At 33.6% G+C, this 19,267-nt stretch overlaps 1 long non-coding RNA gene across 4 annotated transcripts in view; it reads left to right on the plus strand.

Annotated features, from left to right (window-relative positions):
- Positions 1-403: 403 nt before the first annotated feature.
- Positions 404-19,267, plus strand: part of LOC141580643 (uncharacterized) — a 29,636-nt gene continuing 10,772 nt past the window's right edge. Inside the window, exons 1-3 of one of the 4 annotated variants that reach the window (XR_012512926.1) lie at positions 404-4,253; positions 9,502-9,609; positions 16,636-16,729. This is a non-coding gene — a long non-coding RNA (uncharacterized LOC141580643). Of the gene's footprint in view, positions 4,258-9,501; positions 9,610-16,635; positions 16,730-19,267 lie in introns of all 4 variants that reach the window. The other 3 variants (XR_012512928.1, XR_012512927.1, XR_012512925.1) reach the window with 3 other exon arrangements.

The raw sequence follows: 19,267 nt of genomic DNA on the forward strand, positions 1-19,267 counted from the left end.
AATTTTAATATGCCACTTTAGTAATTAATTCACTCTAATAGAAAAGAAGCTTATCTTCTAATAGAGTTGATGGGAATGAGGGAATCAACAGGCAATTATAATACCGGAAATAATTGCTACGATAGAAATGAATACAGACTGTCCTGAACCCAGTTTCTGTTCTAGTAGATGGCACAGTCACAAAGTAGGTTAGACAACAATGGTTTCTGCCTTGTAGTAGTTCATGATTATGGCAGATAGTTCCATTCTGGGAAACACTTTAAGGTCAAGTTTTCTTCTTAAAAGTTTTTCCTCATTTAAGAAAATACCTTCACCAATACCAAGTACCAAAGTAATCTGCAATAACACGTGTGAATTTACTAAATATTTTGAAAACATTTTGAAAAAGATAGTATACTTTCTTTTTTAGATTACTGATATCATTCATTAAATATTTTTAATGAAATGTAATGAAGTAAATGTCTGGGGAAAACACTCAGCTAATTAATTATTTTTTTCTCATTATATGATTGCATAAAACAGGTGTTCACAGGTCCTTTGAAACAGTCACCGTTCCAAGATGTGCTGATGAAAGTTACCTTTGCTGCTCTAATGATCTGCTTGGCTGACAGGTTCCTAGGGGCTCCCAGGACTGACTTCATTACCTGAGTTACTGATTGCTCCCTTAATTTCTCAAGATTTGACAACTTCCCTAGCATACTCCCTTCTTCCTCCAAATTTGTTCACTTTAAGATTTATTTCCTGATCTTATTCTGATTTAGTTATTGTTGTAGTTCTCAATTGTGATTCAAATATGTGATAGTTACTAGAGCAGTTGTTCATATTAAGACCTTAAATTTTACAGAAAACAGAACTGAGAATTACATAAATCCAGTGTTTCGTGAAAGACTGCCTTTATAAAATGCCAGCATAGAATGATGGTTAGGAAATAAATACATAAAATTACTTTAAAAACCTGTGAATATAGCAATTAGATTCAAACTCTTTAAAATATGTGTTCGATTACGTGAGAATATAATTGCATCTCTGAATTTCAATTTTTGTGGGTTTTTTGCCCCTAATTGGTTCACTTCTAGCAGCTCGGTGAACGCTGAACATTAAAAATCGCTTAGCCATTTTTCAGATCATTGCTACAAGTTCTCATTCTTTGAGTCTGACCCTGACAAGCTAATAATTAAGATCAACAGTGATTTTCCATGAAGATTTTAGCACATCTTAGAGAAAATTCTGTAGTTCTGCAGGGCCATTTGGGTCATCACAGTGATTGAGGACTGCTAATTATATATTTTTTCTATTTGTAGCAGCTTTACTGAGATATAATTAATATACTAAGAACTGCGTATGTCTCATGTATACAATTTGATGAACTTGAATATATGCAAACACCCATAATACCGTCAACATGATCAAGGTAGTAGATACATCTAATAGCTCTCAAAAGATTTCCTTGTATTCCTTTGTTTTTATTTTTGGTTTACATTTTGTGGTAAGAACACTTAACACGAGATCAACCCTCTTAACATGAGATCTAACAACTTTTCAAGTGCACAATAGCACAGTGTGAACTGTCAGCACTATGTTGTATAGCAGATCTCCAGAACTTACACATCCAGTATAACTGAAACTTTTTACCGATTGAACAACTCCCCATTTCCCCCAACCCCTAGATCTGGCAACCACTGTTGTATTCTCTACTTCTATGAGTTTGAAGATTATGGATACCTCATATAGGTGAATTCATGCAGTATTTGAGATATCTCTAGCTGTGAAACTCATAAAAGCAAAAAAAAAAAAAAAAAAAACAATAGTGGTTGCTTCTTTCATTTAGTGGATAGAGTGAGAACTGTTAGAGGGCTTACAATGCAAGGAACAGTTGTGCACATTGAAGAGTTCTCTCACATAAGCACAACTTTTCCACACTGACAGATGTTTATGCAATTGAAAGAACAGTTTATAATTAGCAGAGCTTAAAACATTTGACATATAAACACACAACATCTTTAAAATATAATCACAAAATATTTCTCATGGTTTGAATACTTTTCAAAAATACAACAGAAATATTGACCATTATTTTAGGAAATCACATTGTGGAGAGCAACACTACTAGTGCATTTTGACACAATACACTACACTACTATTGGCCTGCTTTCTAAAGCTTAGTTCATGTGCGAATATGTAACAGAAAGCATTGAGACTCCTTCTAACAGATTAGAACAGAATATTTTTAAGTTAGCTGGGGCAGATACCATTTAGAAATCTTACTGTATCTATTTAAAAAGTTTTATTTTAATTTTCATATTATTGACCTCTTATGTAATTGTAAATTATAGCACAGGATAAATCTAGGTTAGAAAATCATATCTTAAAACGTTTTCTTGGAGTTACCTGTTACTATTTTCCTGTGCCCAGAATCAATCACACAACCTCTCTGTGGCACCTGATCTTTCTGTTTGTTTCAGCCTATCCTCTATACCCTGCTTCCCAGTGTCAAAGACAGAGGTAATTATAATTATCTGTTGTTATCTTTGTATCATTGGAGGTTAGCTCACTTTTATTGTATACAAATAATTCCTGTTATTATACTCCCAATGCTGGGTTTTATTTTTATGTCTTCTGTGTCTCTGCTCTATGATTCTTCTGTGTTCTTGCACTGAAAGTGTTAGATTAATTTCTCTTAATCCAAGTTTATTCATTCTGAACAAGTGTATATATCTAGCTTCCTTAGTATGTTTTCTGTTGAAATCTTATTTAATATTTACATATCAAAATATACTTAACAATATTAAGAACTATTTTCCATTTTTATTAAACTTAGGGCATTATATTGATTTAAAAGGTATGTAGTTTTCAGGTTTTAATATCCCTAAATTTAATCAAAGAACAGTGAATGGAGCATCTAGTTTGATAGAGTTAAGAGTCACAGATCTATGTTATTTCCCAAAGATTTAGTGAATGTGGTATGAGTATGATTGTGATTGTGGCTGTGGTTGTAGCAACTAACTATGGCACTGGTTATCATTACCATAGGGTTGTATATCAAAGTTAAACAAGAATGTCAGCTAAGTACTGATGCACAACGCTTGGCAAAAAAAAAAAAAAGAAGAAAGTGAATTTACTTTTCATTTCTCTCTTTTCCATTCTCTTTTTTCAATTATCCCTGCCAATATATTTCCTCCATTTTTCCTTCTAAAACATTCACACTTTCCAATTTCATCTCATGCCTTTACTCAAGCGTTCACCCTTCCTGGAATGCCCTTCCACCATAGTTTGTTTCAGAGTCAAGTCAAACACTGTAACAGTGAGCATTCCCTCATTGTCTTTATTAAAGGTAATTTTTTAAGACTGAATTTCCTTAGTACTATTTTAAAGCAAATATATTTCTCTTCATCTAACTTTCTTCTTTATATTATTTCTCTTTATACATATGACTTACTATGTCATAGGAATTCATAAGCTCCTTGAAGCCAGAATGTTTGGTTTTATTATCCCCCTACTATGTGCTTTACCTGACCAAATGAATGAATAAACATAATCCATCAGAAGCCTTTATTCCTGGAAAGTTTGAATAGTGAATAGTTGTTATTTTCAATATAACTATTTCAATATTTTCCATAACGCTGTTATTTTTAATAAGATTGCTACCGGCTGGGAGCAGTGGCTCAAGCCTGTAATCCCAGCACTTTGGGAGGCCGAGGTGGGCAGATCATGAGGTCAAGAGATCAAGACCATCCTGGCCAACATGATGAAACCCCTTCTCTACTAAAAATACAAAAATTAGCTGGGCATGGTGGCGTGTGCCTGTGGTCCCAGCTACTCAGGAGGCTGAGGCAGGAGAATTGCTTGAAACCGGGAGGCAGAGGTTGCAGCGAGCCGAGATTGTGCCACTGTACTCCAGCCTGGCACCTGGCAACAGAGTGAGACTCTGCCTCAAAAAAAAAAAAAAAAAAAAAAAAAGAGAGAGAAAGGAAAAAAAAGATTGCTACCTACTCTTAAAAGCAATTGGGGTTATACAAAATCTGCACTCTCTAAGAATTCAGCAAAATTGCAAAGAAAAAATATTAGTGTTTCACATACAAATGTTTAGGTCTCCTGATAACATTTCTACTGAAACTTAACTATGGTTCAACTTTCTGAAGTCTGTTTCCAGTGACAAAAGAGGAACGGCCCTATTAATATCGCTGTGGAAATATCACATGGTCTAACAGAGAGAATGGATATTTCACAAAGGAAGATGTTATTTGGATTAATGGGTAGGTGGAAACATTTAGTCTAGTTCTTTCTTTAGCAGTATGCTGTAACAAATTGTACTTGAATGCAGAGGCATATATTAGAGGACATTCTCTTTGCAGAATGTCAATGATGTTGTGTACTTCTAATTCTTCCCTGTCTTCAACTTCTGAGCCTCATAAAATAAAAATTACCTATTAGAAAAAAAAGCAATTGAAACCAGACCCTGAGGTGGTACCTTGTAAGTTTATAGCAGACTAGCTTTGGGAAGTATAACCAGAGATACAGCACATGGGAGCTTCAGGAGGCGAAGGTTGCAGTGAGCCGAGATCGTGCCATTGCACTCGAGCCTGGGTAACAAGAGTGAAACTCCGTCTCAAAAAAAAAAAAAAAAAAAAAAAAGAAAGAAAACAGTCAGGGGTCTTGTAAAACCTACTCTGACGAACAGAAACAGATTTTGTAAAGTGAAGCATAATTAGTGCTACAATCATGAGGATTTTCCAAAAATTTTAATGGAGAAAATGTATAGCTTGCCAAAAAGAATAAAAACCAAGCAGTGGCATTCAGTAATTGGGCTTTTATGCCTTACTAGATACTCACACTTAAAAAAAAAAAAAGTTTTAGTCATTTCATGTTTTCACCTTTTATTTATATTACATCTATATTATTTCAAACATAAATTTCTCTCTCAATTCCCAACAATTAGGATGCAATTCAATTTTTTTTCTATTTTGGATTTGTTACTGCTATCATTATGAATAAGCTTATAAAACATGCACAACTTTTCTTTGCCTTATAAAAATAATTAATCTTTTGGTTAGGGTCCAGCCATAAAAACAGAAACTATAGTTATTTTAACAGAGTAAATTTAATTTAAGGAATTGGTTAAGGAATTGTTGGAGAATGCAAAAGGAAACACCGAAGTAACAGATAAAGAAATTGTAAGAGGCAGCTGCTAGGACTGGAAGAATGAAAAGAAAGCTTCAGGTTATTTAAACTGACTAGCTGGTACTGGTATCTCAGGAGCATGGAAGAGGGACCCTGCATAGCTGAGACTCAGAAGTCTCAGGAAGGCACCTGAAGGGGCACCTGCAAGCTGGTGCTGTTATCTCTAAAGAGGCAAATGAGGCTGGCTCTGGGAGTGTAAGAAATAAACTGCTGCTGCCAATGTGAAGGATTGCTGTGGTGACACTGCAGGAGCGGGAAACAAAACTGGAAGGAGCAAATCTTTTCTGCCTCTTTGTATTCTTCCTCAGCCCCAGTTTGGCAGGAAGCCAGGTGGTGAAGAAACACAGAATCCAAAGTTCCAATTCCAGGATCTCACAGAAGAGTAGAGAGGAGTGTGTTTGAAGCAAAGAGATAAAAACTAATAAATAGAAAGTATAAGGAACTACTCTTTTTTTTTTCTTTTTTTCTTTTTTTTTTTTTCATTTTAAAAGATGGGGTTTCACCACGTTGGTCAGGCTGGTCTTGAACTCCTGACCTCAGGTGATCCGCCCACCTTGGCCTCCAAAGTGCTTGGATTATAGGCGTGAGCCACTATGCCTGGCCCAGGAATTACTCTTTTATATCTTCATGGATATGTGTACTATAAAATTTTAACTAATATTTTAAATCTTCATTATTTCTATATTATACCAAATGCAATTCCTTCAAAAGTGAAATAATTGTTGTAATAACAATTATAAAATTTTTAAAATAATTATAAAAATTATTATATAAGTACATATAATCTAATTATTAAAATTGCAAGTGAACCTTTTTGTTAACATGACATTAATCAATTTCTAAAAAGTGATTTTTCCTTGCCTTATAACAATAATGGATTACTTATGTCATAATTTTATTCAAGTTGTTAAAGATATACTAAACTATTTAGTATCTTTGGTTATGATACTGCATAAGAATTCATTGATTAAATTACAGCCTTATAGTCAGTTTTGCTTATCAATTAATCTCCAGGGTTTTCTCCAAACGCATTATTTTCAAATATTAGTACTAGTTATTAAAAGAATATTACAAAATTATAGCATGAAATAACATAATTTTGAACTAATTAGAAAACAATCTTTATGGCCGGGCGCAGTGGCTCAAGCCTGTAATCCCAGCACTTTGGGAGGCGGAGGCGGGTGGATCACGAGGTCAAGAGATCGAGACCATCCTGGTCAACATGGTGAAAACCCCGTCTCTACTAAAAATATAAAAAATTAGCTGGGCATGGTGGCGCGTGCCTATAATCCCAGCTACTCAGGAGGCTGAGGCAGGAGAATTGCCTGAACTCAGGAGGCGAAGGTTGCGGTGAGCCGAGATCGTGCCATTGCACTCGAGCCTGGGTAAAAAGAGTGAAACTCTGTCTCAAAAAAAAAAAAAAAAAAAAAGAAAGAAAACAGTCTTTATAAATGGAAATATAGAAGTGTTTTGTTTCCAACTTTGCCTCTAAAATATATACATATATGTTTTTCTGTCAAGCTACATACTTTGCAATAAATAATGTCAGTATTTTTGTAATATCTGCTATGTGCCAGATACTATCATGCTCATTACAGAGAAGATTCTCATTACAAATGTTTGAGTGAAGTATTATTATAATGAATGAAACTGAGGATCTAAAAGCATGAGTAATTTCCACTAAAATTACATGGCTAGTTAATTGGCTACCAATAATTTAGCTTTCTTATAGTGCCATTAACATCAATTACATTGTCATTGATATTAGTTGCCTTATCTTACCGTTGGTAAGATTCAAACTTTATTTATTTCTCTAAAATATAGTTTTTTTGAGAAAGAAGGTATCCTACAATCTTCCCAACTCTCTCTTCACACAGAATTATGTCCTTAGCAGTGGTTTATGATGCACACTGCTAAGAGAATATAAAATATGATCAAAGTCTAATCCAATGATAAAATAATAAAGTCTCAGAGTTGCCAAGGACCCCAGTCACCAACACTCAATCTATAACAAATATCTTCTTATAATACAGAGAAAATTTATTTATTGAAAATGTATTGAGCCCTTGCTCTTCCTAGGCACAATGCTATGTGGTTTACAGGCACCGTCTCATTTAATTCTCATCACAAGAGAAACAATAAATCAATACAGGAAGGTTGACAAATACAACACGAATGTACACATTTAATTATATTTCTAAATATCAGCAACAAAAATGAAAAACAAAATAGCACCATTTACAATATTATAAAAATGCACTAAACATCTAGAAATACATTTATTAGATACTAAGGAAGGATTTCTATGCTCAGAACTACAAACCTTGATCCCAGCACTTTGGGAGGCTTAGGGAGGAGGATCACTTGAGTCCAGGAGTTCAAGGCCAGCCTGAACAACATGGCAAGGACTCATCTCTACAAAAATAAAAAATAAAAAAATAGCTGAGTATAGTAGTATGCACCTGTGCTCCCAGCTACTTGGGAACCTAAAGTGAGAGGATTGCTTGAACCTAGGAGGTCAAGGCTGCAGTCAGCCATATTCACAGCCTGGGCAACAGAGCAAGACCATGTCTCAAAAAGAAAAAAGAAATACATGACAAGAGTAATAAACCATGCATATGAACTGGAAAACTTCATGGTGAAAAGATGTTCATGTCAATTCTTCTTAAATTGGGATATACATTTAGTTCAGTCCCAGTCAAAATATTAGGAACTATTTTTTAAATTTTGTTTTGTTTTGTTTTTTTTGCAAAGAAAACCTGACAATCTGGTTTCATAGTCTATATAGAGGTACAAAGAGTTAAATACAGTCAGAGCAATTATAAAGAAGAATGAAACTAGAGAAATTATGAAAACTGATATGAACATCTATTATTAAAAGGTATATTACTTTAGATAAAGGTAGTATTGGCACACAGATTAGCAAATTGACCAATGGAATATAATAGACATTGCAATAAATAATGCTTTCTGGCAAAGATGACACTGAGGTGTTTTCAATAAAAATACTTTAGTCAGGCCAGGCGCGGTGGCTCAGGCCTGTAATCCCAGCACTTTGGGAGGCCGAGGCAGGTGGATCGCGAGGTCAAGAGATCGAAACCACCCCGGTCAACATGGTGAAACCCCGTCTCTACTAAAAATACAAAAATTAGCTGGGTATGGTGGTGCGTGCCCGTAATCCCAGCTACTCAGGAGGCTGAGGCAGGAGAATTGCCTGAACCTAGGAGGCAGAGGTTGCGGTGAGCCGAGATCACACCATTGCACTCCAGCCTGGGAAACAAGAGCGAAACTGTCTCAAAGGAAAAAAAAAAAAAAAACTTTAGTCAATTGGATATTCATATTAGAAGTGATATATCTTTACCTGTACCTCACACCATACACAGGAATCACTTTCAGATGAACTGCAAATTTAAAAGTAAAAGGTAACAAAACAAAGTCTTCAGACAAAAAAATGGAAGAATATCTTCAGGTCTGTGAAATAAGCAAATATTTGTTAAGCTGGGACAAAAAAACAAAGGAAGAAATAGATACATTGGATCACATTAAAAATATATGACTTTTGTGCATACTACTAAAAAAGCAGGTCGTAGATTGGGGATGACTCATATCTAGTAATATAAACAACTTCTACAAACCAGTAATTACAATTTAGCCAACCAAAGAGAAATATAGATAAAAGATAAACAAATACTTTCTGAAAGAGGATATTCAACAATCAATAAACATGTAAAATGGGCTCCACTTCAGTAACAATCAGGGAAATGCATTAAATTTAAACCATAATGCAACACTACTATACATCCACCAAACTGGCTAACATGAAAAAGAGAGAAAATAGCAAATGTCAATGAGGATGTGAGAACACATAAGCACAGAATATTATAAATAAATGATTAGACTTAAAGTTTTCTGTTTTGTATTGATAGGAGATAGGTAAAATTATTGATTAATTTTAAACTTAACAAATGTATTACAAATGTGTATTTGAAATATTAAAATATTAAGAGAATAAAAATAGAACATACAACATTCAAACATCTAGAGAAGGAAAAAGTAAAATAATGAAAACTGAATTATGCTAATATAAGGCAATTAATCAAAAAAGCATGGTAAATAGAAACATAAGCTAAAAGATGTAAATATTAATAAATCTGAATTTCCAATACAGTTGTATAAGATAGTCTTTTTTTTTCCTTTTTCTAGAAAAAAATAAGGTAATATTTTGCATCTGCCTTTCAAAAATAAGAAATGATGTTAGGAAACTAATCCTGTAAGCCAGGCTGCTGCCTTAAACAAGAATCTTCTTACTCCTTTCTCCTTTAGCCTTGTCAATGGATGAGACACAAGTCTGGAAAATCCCATGCCTTTTTACTTCTTGAGGAGAGAAAAAGAAGGAAGAGATAAAGGAAGGAAACAGACTGGTTTTAGCAGGTCTCTGTTCTATCTAGTATTGTCTCTGGCAGGGGGAAAGAGCATGAATGAAGTAGGGGCAGAGGAACGATCTGGTCTCCACCTACTTGGTGGGTTGATGGCTTTAGCAAAAAGCCAGCTGGCAGGCTATGGCTAGCTACATTGTCTTGGAGGTGGCGGAGGAAGGCAAGAATAGCTCTATACGAACTAAAGATAGCACATGTTTTCTACACAGCCACTTCAGAGTATAAGTTGGATTTTATAATCCTGTTTCATGATTCATTAAGCAAAAGCTTAAAATGTTATTTAAAGTATGTATTTTCAAGATATCTGTTTTAACATTTAAACTGTTGCTTATAGTCTTAAATAATGATATTAATTTTACTTTTTTCTTTTACATCCAGATTCATTTGCTCAGTTCTATAGAAATATAGAAATAAAATTTTAAGTTACATATTTTAAAATATCTGTTCCCCAGTATTTAAAATGTTTTAAAATTTGCTTTTGAGTAAATTCAACAAAAATATTTTCATAGAAGATTGCTGCAATGCTCTATATTCTAGCTTGCCCTCTTCTACATACCCTGCTCCAGATCATAGTATAAAGGTTCATGCAATGAAATTAAATTTCAAGGAAAAAAACAGTAAAGAAGATGCTGTAAAATATTTTAATTATGGCCTTTAATTATGGTACCTTTTGTATTGGTAAGAGATAGGTAGAATTATTGGAATGATAATTGACACCATCCCATAAGAACTCTGACATTATTCTCATGATTTATAAAAGTCAAATATATCAAAAGCCTATTCAAATGAACAAAAATGATAAAATATATGAGAAAAACACTTTAGAATGCTCTTCATCTCTGTCAAATGAAAGAATAAATACTGTGTTTAGCTCTAATGAATTTATAATGCAACATAATTCATTTTCATTAATACCTATTATTTGCTATTAAGAAGGCTAAATTTTCATATAATTAATATATGACAGTTTTATTTCATATGAATTTTTTTATCTCTTCAATAAGGAGGCCATTTTGTTTTGGTTTGACAAATATGTGTCTTTTTACCGGTAACATCCTTCTCATGAAGTAGATTTGACAAATGTTTCTTTGTGTCATCTTATTATATTTTATTTATGATAAAATAGCATTTCATAAAATACAGAAAAAATATAATCACCTATAATTCAACTATCTAAATATAATTACCCTTATTTGTTTAATAGTCTTTTACATATTTTTACATTTACATACAATTTTTTAATGAAAGTAGGCTATTTTTTACATTTGAAAGCTCACTTTTTAACCACATACTTTTTGAATATCTTTATCTCCTCACCAATAAATAAAAATATATCTACAATTAAATATTCCATAACTTTTCTCTTATGATAAATTGTTAATACTATATACTCAGTTAGGCGTTATTTTGGTATATTTTGATTTTCATGTATTTTATAGTTTTTGTTTATTTGAATAGCATTTGATATATTTGACTTATATAAATTATAAGAATGATATCACAGGTTCCTATGAGATGGTCTGAATTATTCCAAAAATTCAGAGGTATAGGAAGCCATATTTCAGTGTTCATTCTTAAACAGGTTCTCTGAATGTATCAATTAATCAACACATTTTCAGTTTTTTCCTTGTCTATACAGATAACTAGGCAAATTCTAATAATCCTGAAGATACTAAACTCAATCCTGTGTGGGTTTTTTTTCTGGTTTTTACTCTTTTAAAAAAAAGTATGTGTGGCTGACACTGCTGTTGCTTACCCAATATCTGTTTTCTCTTTTTTAAATAAAGATTTCCATCTTCAAAGTATCAGCGTGTCCCATAAAAATCATGCAATCTCCCAGCCTCTGTTGCAGCTTAAATGTTAATCCTAAGCTTTTTTGTACTGTATTTAAGCAGCAGAGCCAGAGCACCCTCATCTCCCAATCTAATTTCTTAACGGGAGACAGTAATCAGCTGTGGTTTACACTTATCTAACTAACACTGTATCTTACCTCTTGTGGAGGAATCTTTCAGCCAATCCATACTGAAACCCTGTAGTATCACAAACGAACTTGTCTACAAGGCCATGCAGGTAACATAAATGTATAAATGAAGTGTAAATCAGATAGGGATAGAGAAGCTGTGATTAAGAGAAGAAAACAAGTACAGCCTAAGGCATTCATGTTCAATTTTTCAAGAGATATTTCTGGCCAAGCAAATCAAGGTTATGGGTTTTATTTATTTATGGGCACTAATTTGCAGCCTCCACTCTCCTCCATGCTAAGCATTGTGCAAGACGCTAGAGGGGATACTGGACAGCCTAAGACCACTGTCCTCAAGCATTTACTTTAGGTAGTAAGATGAACAGTCATGAATCACTGACAGCAAACAAAACAGTACATAATTACCTACTAGGATATCCAGTATTGACCACAAATGTTGTAGGTGTTTTGAAAAAGGCATGAGAATAAATGCTGGGAAAATTGAGAATGCTTATGAGAGAGATGCCCTTTGATCTTAAACTATGAAGAATGGGCAGAATTTGGCTATTCATAGCAATGTGGAGAATAATGGGAAGCCAAAAAGGGAACCCAGAATGAAGACATTAAAATGGGAACAAGTCTCGTGTGTTTTTGTATGGGACAGTAGAGATTGGCCTCACAGAGAAGAGAAACATTTGTACCATTTGGGGAAATGGTACAAATTAGGTTTGGATGGGTAGAACAAAATCAGGTTGGTGAGGTCTTTGGAAAATTGACAATTAGATTCCAGACAGTGGGAAGAACATAAAAACTGTAAAAACATAAGAACATCGATGGCAAAAAGTCTGACACAAAAGAAAGAAATTTAATAAGAAAAGTACTCAGGAAATTAATTTTAAAAATGACAGTATATACTTTCCTTAGATAACTATGCCATTTATTCATCCATTCACTGACTTTGGCATTCAGTAAGTGTTTGATCAGCATGTATGAATATCCCAAAGCCTAAACTAGGCTCTGGAGTTAACAATCCTAAAACAAGCAAAGAAACAAACAAAACATAAACACCATGCAATTGGGTTATACAGAATGTAGTGAGAAGACCTAGAAATATCTAAGAGTATTCTTCTTAAGGTGCTCTCAGAACAAGCTAAAATCATGCAATGAGATTTCCCACTCAAACAACACTTTTTTTTTTTTTTTTTTTTTTTTTTTTTTTTTTTTTTTTTGAGACGGAGTTTCGCTCTTGTTGCCCAGGCTGGAGTGCAATGGCGTGATCTCGGCTCACCGCAACCTCCGCCTCCTGGGTTCAGGCAATTCTCCTGCCTCAGCCTCCTGAGTAGCTGGGATTACAGGCACGTGCCACCATGCCCAGCTAATTTTTTTGTATTTTTAGTAGAGACGGGGTTTCACCAGGTTGACCAGGATGGTCTCGATCTCTCGACCTCGTGATCCACCCGCCTCGGCCTCCCAAAGTGCTGGGATTACAGGCTTGAGCCACCGCGCCCGGCTCAAACAACATTTAATATAGTTTTGGTTGTGCTAGCTGACTTAATTAGGTACCAGAAAGACGAGACAATGGAAAGAAAAAAGCAAATACATTATTTGTAGATAATAACATTGTATTTCAAGAAACCATAGTAAGAGAGTCTTATCCTCTAAGTGGTTATGAAATTAACACTGAAAAATCAGTAGCCTTTTGGTTTTGGGCTTATATATGTAAACAACAGTCCATTATAGAATATAATAGATGAAAAAAATTGCAGCTACAACTAAAGAATGAACTTTAGATGTGTATATAATCTATAGGAAGAAAACTATAAAGCCTACAGAAAACTTAAGAGAAAACTTTCATAAGTGGAAATACCTACTTGTTTTTGTTTAAGAAGACTAAAAAGTATAAAGATTTCTATAGTAGCTTGCAATTTTAGCATGTTCACAACTAAATTACTTCACTTATCTGTGACTCACCTATAACACATGAGTAATAATAAAAGCTACCTATGGAGTTGTTACGAAAATGAGTTAAGAGTGTGTAGTAAGCACTATATAAGTGATGATAGATAGATAGATAGATGATAGATAGATAGATAGATAGATAGATAGATGATAGATAGAATACCAATGGATATCTTTATGGTAGGGGTTAGGGGGAGACAATATTCTTTGTTTACATGAAAAATAAACATACTAAATAACTCAGAAAATTCTTAAAAATAATCTAAAATACAAATTTAAAATTTGATGTTAGCATAGATTGAGTAAAGAGATGAATCCAGAAACAGATTCAAATGTCTGTGGGAATTTAGTGTTTGATAAATATAACCTTTCAAAACAGCAGAGAAATATGAATTACTCAGCCTGACCAACATGGAGAAACCCCATTTCTACTAAAAATACTAAAACTTAGCTGGACGTGGCAGCACATGCCTATAATCCCAGCTACTCGGGAGGCTGAGACAGGAGAATCTCTTGAACCTGGGAGGTGGAGGTTGCAGTGAGCCAAGACTGCACCACTGTACTCCAGCCTGGGCTATAAGAGCAAAGACTCCATCTCAAAATAAAATAAAATAAAATAAAATAAATAAATATGAATTAATTAGCAGATGAGATTATAGCAAGAAAATGACTATCAGTAATGAATTAAGTTGTTAACCAGCTGACTTAAGTTTATTGAGTATGTACAGTTCAGTTTGTATACGTAACAGTAGCCACTGAAAACCCTTGAGTAGATGGACAAAGTCAGGTATTCCTTTGCTTAGAAAGCAAGCAAGTTTCCAAACAAATGCATATACAAACACTGATTGAACAATCAACAGCAAACAGCACAAAACAATCCATGACCTGCTCTGTAAACTTGATGAAGTCCAATTGACTAAAGTTTTAGGTGCTCTAACCACAAACTTACTTAAAAGATGCACATGTGATATACCTGACAACATTCATGAGAAAAGATTCTGTCACCCATATAATCAGCAGCATCATATAATCAACATCCACCAGTCTTTTAAATCAATGGCTGGAACCAGAACTGTTTTAAGATTCAAGGCGCTAGCTCCATCCCTAAAGGTGTGAAATATGGCCTCAATGGATTCTTAAATCCTGGTCATGCATGAGTAGAGAGTAACTCCAAAGTTTTTCGACCTACCCATACATCTTAAAGACCTTTAATTTCATCAATAAGATCGCATTTCTAGTTTTCATCAAGCTAGTGAGCAGGTAACAATTTTCAACAGAATTTTTAAAAATAAAAAACGATTTCTGATATCCAATATACTAATTAGAAAAGCAAAGCTTGATGGAGTTTGGGATAAGAGAAGAGCCTGTGGTTACTCCTCAGGAGTTCTGGTTTGCTGATGTAACACTAGCTTGTCTGCAAGATAGCATAAGCTGAGTAACACACATGGTATAACACTATACATGCAAAAAAACCCCTTTAAAGTAAATTATAGACATAGTGACAGTTGAACTCATACATCACTTTTTAGAGACAAATACATCCAATAAAGCATTTTTATATGACGATTTTAAAAGGTAGATGAGGTTACTAAGGTTGCTAAAAGAAAATAGGAGAAACATTTTGAACTCTCTTATTCTTTCTTAGCAATCAAACAAAAACCAGATGCAATTGAAATAAGATATATTTGACTTCCTAAGAACAAAAATTTTAACATAAATTAGTTCAAATAATAAATAAAAATTTGAAAAAAATATTTGCAACACGATAAGAACTAATTTTATTAATATAATAAGCTTGTACAAATCAACCATCCAATAGAGAAATAGGTAAAGAAAATAAAAAGTCAAATCTAAATGGTACTTATACAAAAGGATGCTGGACCCTATTTATAATAGAGAAATGCAAAATGAAACTAAATGAGTCCAGACTTTTCAATCAGGACAGAAAAAGTAAAAATTTGGTAACATATATGACATGGAGAAGCCCTGACCATCCATAAATTACGTGAGATTATAAACTTGCAAATTAGAAATGTCTCTCAAAATCCTAAGTATACATACTTTATTCCCCAGTAATAACACATTTGGGAATTTATTCTACAGATATTTATCACTTATGTACGAAGAATATATACTTGAATATACATTACCACATTGTTTGTAGTAACATTAAAGCAAAAACCACCTAAATTTTCACCAGTAGGATATATGTTCCATGCTGCTACATCTATACAATGGCAGTCACAGCTGTTAAACATAAATATTCCTAAACAGAAAATCTCCTATATATATATATATGTTTTATATATAGATATAGATATAGATATAGATATATCTCCTATATATAGATAGATATATATAAGAGATATATATATATCTCCTATATATATAGAGAGAGATATATATATATCTCCTATATATATCTATTCTTCATATTTTATTACTGTTTTAATTATACAAAAATAAATAAGTCTAGGTATTCTCTCAGAGGATATTTAAATTAGTCAGAGACAGATAAAGTAATTATATATATATATATATATATATATATAGAATTAAGTGAAAATGAAGGTTCAAAAAGTATTTGTGATATGTGAACCTTTGAGAAAAATTAAAAATTTAACATCTGTGTATATACACACATATGGCATAGACTATATCTAGAATAATTCACATTAAATTGGCTGCTCCCCAGCAGATGTGTATGGGGAGAGAAACAAGAGGCTGGTGATGAGCCATCAAGCTCTTTTTACTGTATACCTTTGTACTTTAATTTTTTTACTATCTGTTAAGTATTACTCCTTCAAGGGAATGTGTGAGAGGGAGAAGGAAGGAAGGAAAGACAGAGGGATGGAAGGAATGTAAATTTTAGACTTTTATAGGCAGTCAATATTAAGATTTTTATCTTTATGACAGCTAGAATATTCACTTGCCTTTCATTGCTAACTATTGTTTTTGGATTGAGCATTAAAATGAAAGTATGGTCAGTTATTTTATTCTTAACTTCAAATGGATTCTCTTCTGTGAGTCAATAAATGTCAGTATAAATGTACATAAGAATGCTCCATTTATGATCAATTTTGTTGTCTCATTTTCTATAAGGAGTGAAGACCAATACAAAGAATATTGCAGTGAATGGGTGTAAGACTTCTGTATGGAAACTGTACCAATCCACTGATTTTGAGGAAAGGAAGAGGTAATTATTTCATGAACAACTATTTGTGGGTAGAAAGCAATTCTTGGAATGGAATGTTTATGTTTTTCCTGGGAAAGCAGGCAATAAGTGCTGAGAATGTATTATAGTGTACCACATATCATCATGAAATGAAATTTATTTTACTTGGCATAAAATGATAGCAATTTGCTCTGCTGCCATGTTCTGTTTTCTTCTGGGTAAGATTTAATCTTATTTCAAATCTAAGCAAGTTGCTTACATTGAGAATAAATGGATTAAAATGGATAATGAGAACTGAACAGAAAAACTTTCACCCCATCAGATCCAAACAATTTAATTAGAGCGAAACACACTCTGTTGGAAGACTTCTATCAATGCAGCCTTTAAAAAGTTCCTTCTCTCAGCTGTGCCTGTATTTTGCAGTATACAAGTTAATTAAAATAATAATGATCTAGTGAGAACCTATGGTGGTTTACCTTGGGCTAAATTCTATTACTATTTCATTGCTTAAATTTTATTATTCTATTCTTCATATTTTATTACTGTTTTAATTATACAAAAATAAATAAGTCTAGGTATTCTCTCAGAGGATATTTAAATTAGTCAGAGACAGATAGATAAAGTAATAATTACAGTACTATGGGAAGATTTTTACTGAAAAAAAAATGTAAACACATGCATTTATCATTGCTGTCATATAAAACTCCATAAAATGTAGTAAAACATAAAGTTAAATAATTGTAAACATATTAACTTACCTAAAAATATAACAGAAGTAAACATACAGATAAAATTAATGAAGGTGAAACCCAGATGAATGAGTAGTGAACAACAGCAAACCTGAAGTATCATAAACTTAAGATCACTCCGAAGATTCCCATGTTGCTCAGTTCTCATTGAACAGAGCTCCCTGCTCAATCGTCAAGACTACAGAGTAAGAAAAGCTGGAGAAGACACATGATAACATTCTCTCTATTAGGCACATATATATTTAGCTTGATTTTTTTTTTTTTCTGGTGGAAAGAACTGATTCTGCTGGGCACAGTGGCTCATGCCTGTATCCCCAGCACTTTGGGAGGTTGAGGTGAGTGGACCACCTGAGGTCAGGAGTTCAAGACCAGCCTGGGCAGCATAATGAAACCCCATCTCTACTAAAAATACAAAAAATTAGCGAGGCATGGTGGCACGAGCCTGTAATCCCAGCTACTTAGGAGGCTGAGGCAGGAGAATCACTTGAACCCAGGAGGCAAAGGTTGCAGTGAGCCAAGATCATGCCATTGCACTCCAGCCTGGGCAACAAGAGAGAAACACCATCTCAAATAATAATAATAATAATAAAAGTATTGATTTCATGAAAATATTTTAGTAATTGTATAAGGTACCTTCTCAGAATTGATAGGTGCATATTTACATGCAAAAACTGGCAAAATAATTGGCAGCAAGACACATTTACATGACTTCATTTCTAGGTTTGTAATATTCTCTCCAGTGAACAGAATCAAGGGGCATATTTTATAAAATATCTTTTAAGTGAATCTGTAAAGCCCTAAAGATCTGGCAATATCTGATTCTGCCCATAGCACCCAGAATCAATGGGGAAAATAGAAGAGAAAAATAGAATTGTTAAAAATAAATTCACCAAAGTTTTTAAGAAATCAGACATACTGTTCATGACTCGTGATTATGAAAACATATCACTCATGAAATTTTCATGAATGGACCCATAAGACCTATAGTTGTATCAAATGACATGCTTTCTTAGAATGAGGACATAACATGAACAGATGAACAGAAAATGGAACAGAGGAGGCAAATTTCCTACATTCCAAATTTGACCGTTCCTAGTCTAAAGCTGTAAATAAATGCCCACAGCACTGATTTAAACTGTCTCTATCTCTTTGGGAGAAATGAGAGAACAGATAACCAGTTTTGGTAAAGACATAGATAGCATCACTTCACTTTCTACAAAAAAATAAATGTATAATAAGAAAATAAATAATTTTGTTTTGGTAAATTCAAGAACTTAGATGAAATAAATAAATTCCCTGAAAGGCAGAGACTGCCAGTGCTTGCTAAAGAGACAATAGCATGAATAGTCATACGGATATTAAATAGGTTGAGATTATAGTTAAAAACTTTTGCATAAGAAAACATAGTTTTGTCAGGCCCAGTGGCTGATGCCTGTAATGCCAACACTTTGGGAGGCTGAGATGGGAGCATTGCTTGAGTCTAGGTGTTCAAGACTAACCTGGGCAACATAGTGAGACTCTGACTGTACAAAAATATGCACAAAATTAGCCAGGAGTGTTGGCCCATGCCAGTAGACTTGGCTATTTGGAAGGCTGAGGTGTGAAGATTGCTTGAGTCCAGAAGGTCGAGGCTGCAGTGAGCTGAGATCATGCTATTGCACTCCAGCCTGGGTGAAACCCTGTCTCGAGAAAGGATATAAATAAAATTAAATGTTAAAAATAAAATATTTGGGTCTGGGATTTGGTTTGACCCTAATTTTACAAACTACTAAGTCAACTAATTACTGGTTTCATCAACGCTTTATAGAAA

The sequence above is a fragment of the Saimiri boliviensis genome, chromosome 1 (assembly GCF_048565385.1).
Source record: "Saimiri boliviensis isolate mSaiBol1 chromosome 1, mSaiBol1.pri, whole genome shotgun sequence".
Lineage (NCBI taxonomy): Eukaryota > Metazoa > Chordata > Mammalia > Primates > Cebidae > Saimiri > Saimiri boliviensis.